Genomic DNA, 6,010 nt, shown 5'->3' on the forward strand with positions numbered 1-6,010 from the left:
GGAAGTATGTCTGTGTAGTGTCAGGCTCATTGAGTCTGGATGGAAGTATGTCTGTGTAGTGTCAGGCTCATTGAGTCTGGATGGAAGTATGTCTGTGTAGTGTCAGGCTCATTGAGTCTGGATGGAAGTATGTCTGTGTAGTGTCAGGCTCATTGAGTCTGGATGGAAGTATGTCTGTGTAGTGTCATGCTCATTGAGTCTGGATGGAAGTATGTCTGTGTAGTGTTGGGCTCATTGAGTCTGGATGGAAGTATGTCTGTGTAGTGTCAGGCTCATTGAGTCTGGATGGAAGTATGTCTGTGTAGTGTCAGGCTCATTGAGTCTGGATGGAAGTATGTCTGTGTAGTGTTGGGCTCATTGAGTCTGGATGGAAGTATGTCTGTGTAGTGTCGGGCTCATTGAGTCTGGATGGAAGTATGTCTGTGTAGTGTCAGGCTCATTGAGTCTGGATGGAAGTATGTCTGTGTAGTGTCAGGCTCATTGAGTCTGGATGGAAGTATGTCTGTGTAGTGTCAGGCTCATTGAGTCTGGATGGAAGTATGTCTGTAGTGTCAGGCTCATTGAGTCTGGATGGAAGTATGTCTGTGTAGTGTCAGGCTCATTGAGTCTGGATGGAAGTATGTCTGTGTAGTGTCAGGCTCATTGAGTCTGGATGGAAGTATGTCTGTGTAGTGTCAGGCTCATTGAGTCTGGATGGAAGTATGTCTGTGTAGTGTCAGGCTCATTGAGTCTGGATGGAAGTATGTCTGTGTAGTGTCAGGCTCATTGAGTCTGGATGGAAGTATGTCTGTGTAGTGTCAGGCTCATTGAGTCTGGATGGAAGTATGTCTGTGTAGTGTCGGGCTCATTGAGTCTGGATGGAAGTATGTCTGTGTAGTGTCAGGCTCATTGAGTCTGGATGGAAGTATGTCTGTGTAGTGTTGGGCTCATTGAGTCTGGACAGAAGCAGCGATGTCCTGTCATTTTTGTTGATGATTGATTTATGCTTTCAGGTGTAACACAGCTTTGGATAGTTACACTCAGACCCCCATTAACCCTCAGCTGTACCACACACACACGCACATGTACACACACACACACACACACACAGAGACACACACACACACACACACACGTACACACATACCAATCGCTTTCTGATCCATCAAACAAATCCATCCACTTCACTGAGAACATTATGATTGCCTTACATCAAACCTAGCAGGCAATTAAGGCAGACAAGTCATCATCATCATCATCATCAGGCCTATGTTTGTTGCCTGGTTTGATGCAGAAGCTTTTAATTTCTCAATGCGCTGGCCGGCAAACATGAAAGCTACAAGCTTCAATCACAAATCAATCAAAGCACTCAATTAACCTCAATTGCGGATGGTCCAAAGCACTCTAAGTCATTCTCCATTACATATGTACGGCTGCAGTTGACATGTATCATTGACAAATGGTATCCATATGTACCTAACCATCAAACACACAGAAAGAAGTCATATCTTTGGGTAACAATTAACATGTAACTATACTTTAGAAAAGGTTTGTAAAGGCATTTATTTTTGGATTTGTGAAGTCTACATAAGCACGACATAAATGCTTCAGGAATCCTTTAAAGACAAAGTCATACTGCATAAAGGCTGATGTTCCTCCATCTGCTGCTTTGCCAAATGTGGCGTAATCCTTTTGCACGTGTATTTGAATGATCTATATTCTAGGCCTTGTGGGTTGGTCATGAGAGTTTATGAAGGCCTGGCTATTTCTAACTGGTTGGTCATGAGGGTTTATGAAGGCCTGGCTATTTCTAACTGGTTGGTCATGAGGGTTTATGAAGGCCTGGCTATTTCTAACTGGTTGGTCATGAGGGTTTATGAAGGCCTGGCTATTTCTAACTGGTTGGTCATGAGGGTTTATGAAGGCCTGGCTATTTCTAACTGGTTGGTCATGAGAGTTTATGAAGGCCTGGCTATTTCTAACTGGTTGGTCATGAGGGTTTATGAAGGCCTGGCTATTTCTAACTGGTTGGTCATGAGAGTTTATGAAGGCCTGGCTATTTCTAACTGGTTGGTCATGAGGGTTTATGAAGGCCTGGCTATTTCTAACTGGTTGGTCATGAGGGTTTATGAAGGCCTGGCTATTAACTGGGCTTTATTCATGTTATGTTGAAATCCATTGAGTAGTAGAAGGGTTATGGGGTTCTTTTCCACCTGGCGTCCTGCTTGTGTTTTCAGATGTCACTGCTTGTCAGACATCACTGTGTTAAATATGAACTTTAATCCTGTTAGTGCAATCAAAACTCACACAGCACCAGGCCATCTGGGATCACAGTACACACCACAGGTTATACAAGGCGCGCATACACACACACTGCTTTCACTGACAAAATAGCTTGCGGGCAGAAAACAATGCAAAGTGAAAGGAAATTAATATTTAAGTAGATCATTTGCAAGATTTTAGATAATTAGCAGGACATATTCATGTATTCAGTTTGGGGAATATATCACATTGAGACATTTCTGCTTATTCTAATCAGATACATGCAACCTGTCACTGGGTTCGCGTATGCAAATGGCCATATGCTACTAATTACCTACGGCTGTCATAAGCCGAGACGTTCCCTCTCCGAACGCTGAAACTTTATCATTAACTGTTCAACTGGACTCTTCAGATTGAACTAAAACGTGTTTGTCCCTAAGGTCCTATCAAAGCATGGCAGAAATGTGCACATCTCAACCAGACTGGAATTAGATTGCTAAATAAAGAGACTCCCAAATGCTTTTGTCCTGGTCGCATTCCAACGTCAGGGTAACAAAGTTTTGTCTTTGTTAACTAGAGACTTTCATGCTGAGCTGCCAAGCTTATTCCATATACCCCTATTCTGCATTTAAAAACAATCTAACCTATCTGTTAAAAGTTAAGTCTGTATACTGTAGGATATCTACACTTTGTACAAAACATGTAGAACACCGGATCTTTCCATGACATAGACTGACCAGGTGAATCCAGGTGAAAGATATGATCCCTTATTGATGTCACTTGTTAAATCAACTTCAATCAGTGTAGATGAAAGGGAGGAGACAGGGTAAAGGATGATATTTAAGACAATTGAGACATGGATTGTATACCGTATGTGTGCCATTCAGAGGGTGAATGGGCAAGACAAAATATAGCAGTGCCTTTGAACTGGGTATGATAGTAGGTGCCAGGCCGAGTGCACACCTGTCAAGAACTGCAAAGCTGCTGGGTTTTTCACACTCAACAGTTTCCCGTGTGTATCAAGAATGGTCCACCACCCAAAGGACATCCTTTGTCAACATGGGCCAACATCCCTGTAGAACGCTTTCAACACTATGTCCCGACAAATGTCCCGAAAAATTGAGACTGTTCTGAGGCCAAAAGGGGTGTAACTCATTATTAGGAAGGTGTTCATGTTTTGTACACTCAGTGTATATATACTGTTTCACAAGTGTATTTCATGATCTAGTGCTTCAGCCATGTTCTCCTTCTGCAGCAGTCAGCAGGTCAAGAGATAAGAGATGGCAGGAGATGATCAACACGTTTATTTAACTGATCCAGTCTAACTACTCTCCTTTTTCATCCCTCTCCCTCCCTTTCTCTCTGTCTCTGTCTCTCTCCTCCTCTCTCTGTCTCTCTCCTCCTCTCTCTGTCTCTCTCTGTCTCTCTCTGTCTCTCTCTGTCTCTGTCTCTCTCTTTCTCTGTCTCTCTCTTCCGTTTTCTCTTTCTCTCTCCCGTTCTCTCTCCTCTCTGTCCTCTCTCCTCCTCTCTCTCTCTGTCTCTCTCTTTCTCTGTCTCTCTCTTTCGTTTTCTCTTTCTCTCTCCCGTTCTCTCTCCACTCTGTCTCTCTCCTCCTCTCTCTCTCTCTCTCCTCCTCTCTCTGTCTCTCTCGTTCTCTGTCTCTCTCTTCCACTTTCTCTTTCTCTCTCCCATTCTCTCTCCTCTCTGTCTCTCTCCTCTCTGTCTCTCTCCTACTTTCTCTTTCTCTCTCCTCTCTGTCTCTCTCCTCCTCTCTCTTTCTCTCTCCTCTCTGTCTCTCTCCTCCTCTCTCTGTCTCTCTCCTCTCTGTCTCTCTCCTCCTTTCTCTTTCTCTCCTCTCTGTCTCTCTCCTCCTTTCTCTTTCTCTCTCCTCTCTGTCTCTCTCCTCCTCTCTCTGTCTCTCTCCTCTCTGTCTCTCTCCTCCTCTCTCTGTCTCTCTCCTCCTTTCTCTTTCTCTCTCCTCCTTTCTCTTTCTCTCTCCCATTCTCTCTCCTCCTCTCTCCTCTCTGTCTCTCTCCTCCTCTCTCTGTCTCTCTCCTCTCTGTCTCTCTCCTCCTTTCTCTTTCTCTCTCCCATTCTCTCTCCTCCTCTCTCTGTCTCTCTCCTCTCTGTCTCTCTCCTCTCTGTCTCTCTCCTCCTTTCTCTTTCTCTCTCCCATTCTCTCTCCTCTCTGTCTCTCTCCTCCTCTCTCTGTCTCTCTCCTCTCTGTCTCTCTCCTCCTTTCTCTTTCTCTCTCCCATTCTCTCTCCTCCTCTCTCTGTCTCTCTCCTCTCTGTCTCTCTCCTCCTTTCTCTTTCTCTCTCCCATTCTCTCTCCTCTCTGTCTCTCTCCTCCTCTCTCTGTCTCTCTCCTCTCTGTCTCTCTCCTCCTTTCTCTTTCTCTCTCCTCCTTTCTCTGTCTCTCTCTCTCTCCTCCTCCTCTCTCTGTCTCTCTCTCCTCTCTGTCTCTCTCTTCCACTTTCTCTTTCTCTCTCCCATTCTCTCTCCTCTCTGTCTCTCTCCTCCTTTCTCTTTCTCTCTCCCATTCTCTCTCCTCTCTGTCTCTCTCCTCCTTTCTCTTTCTCTCTCCCATTCTCTCTCCTCTCTGTCTCTCTCCTCCTTTCTCTTTCTCTCTCTCCCGTTCTCTCTCCTCTCTGTCTCTCTCCTCCTTTCTCTGTCTCTCTCTCTCTCTCTCTCCTCCTCTCTCTGTCTCTCTCTCCTCTCTGTCTCTCTCCTCCTCTCTCTGTCTCTCTCCTCCTCTCTCTTTCTCTCTCCTCTCTGTCTCTCTCCTCCTCTCTCAGTCTCTCTCCTCTCTGTCTCTCTCCTCCTTTCTCTTTCTCTCTCCCATTCTCTCTCCTCCTCTCTCTGTCTCTCTCCTCTCTGTCTCTCTCCTCTCTGTCTCTCTCCTCCTTTCTCTTTCTCTCTCCCATTCTCTCTCCTCTCTGTCTCTCTCCTCCTCTCTCTGTCTCTCTCCTCTCTGTCTCTCTCCTCCTTTCTCTTTCTCTCTCCCATTCTCTCTCCTCCTCTCTCTGTCTCTCTCCTCTCTGTCTCTCTCCTCCTTTCTCTTTCTCTCTCTCCCATTCTCTCTCCTCTCTGTCTCTCTCCTCCTTTCTCTGTCTCTCTCTCTCTCTCTCCTCCTCTCTCTGTCTCTCTCTCCTCTCTGTCTCTCTCTTCCACTTTCTCTTTCTCTCTCCCATTCTCTCTCCTCTCTGTCTCTCTCCTCCTTTCTCTTTCTCTCTCCCATTCTCTCTCCTCTCTGTCTCTCTCCTCCTTTCTCTTTCTCTCTCCCATTCTCTCTCCTCTCTGTCTCTCTCCTCCTTTCTCTTTCTCTCTCCCGTTCTCTCTCCTCTCTGTCTCTCTCCTCCTTTCTCTGTCTCTCTCTCTCTCTCCTCCTCTCTCTCTGTCTCTCTCTCCTCTCTGTCTCTCTCCTCCTCTCTCTGTCTCTCTCCTCCTTTCTCTTTCTCTCTCTCTCTCTCCTCCTCTCTCTGTCTCTCGCTGTCTTTCTCTCTCTCCTCCTCTCTCTTTCTCCTCCTCTCTCTTTCTCTGTCTGTCTTTCAACTCCTCTCTCTTTCTCTGTCTGTCTCTCTCCTCCTCTTTCTTTCTTTCTCTGTCTGTCTCTCTCCTCCTCTCTCTCTCTTTTTCTCCTCTCCTCTCTCTTCTTTCTCTCTTTTCTGACATATTTTCTACATTAGTAACAGAGATGGAAACATTTCTGTCTAATTATTTCCTGTAGTTTACCTTGGCCCTGTGTGTGTGTGTGTGTGTGTGTGTGT

General features: G+C 45.6%; 1 pseudogene; it reads right to left on the reverse strand.

Annotated features, from left to right (window-relative positions):
- Positions 1-3,695: 3,695 nt before the first annotated feature.
- Positions 3,696-5,775, reverse strand: LOC116354776 (trichohyalin-like; annotated as a pseudogene).
- Positions 5,776-6,010: the final 235 nt, after the last annotated feature.

The sequence above is a fragment of the Oncorhynchus kisutch genome, linkage group LG18 (genome assembly GCF_002021735.2).
Source record: "Oncorhynchus kisutch isolate 150728-3 linkage group LG18, Okis_V2, whole genome shotgun sequence".
Lineage (NCBI taxonomy): Eukaryota > Metazoa > Chordata > Actinopteri > Salmoniformes > Salmonidae > Oncorhynchus > Oncorhynchus kisutch.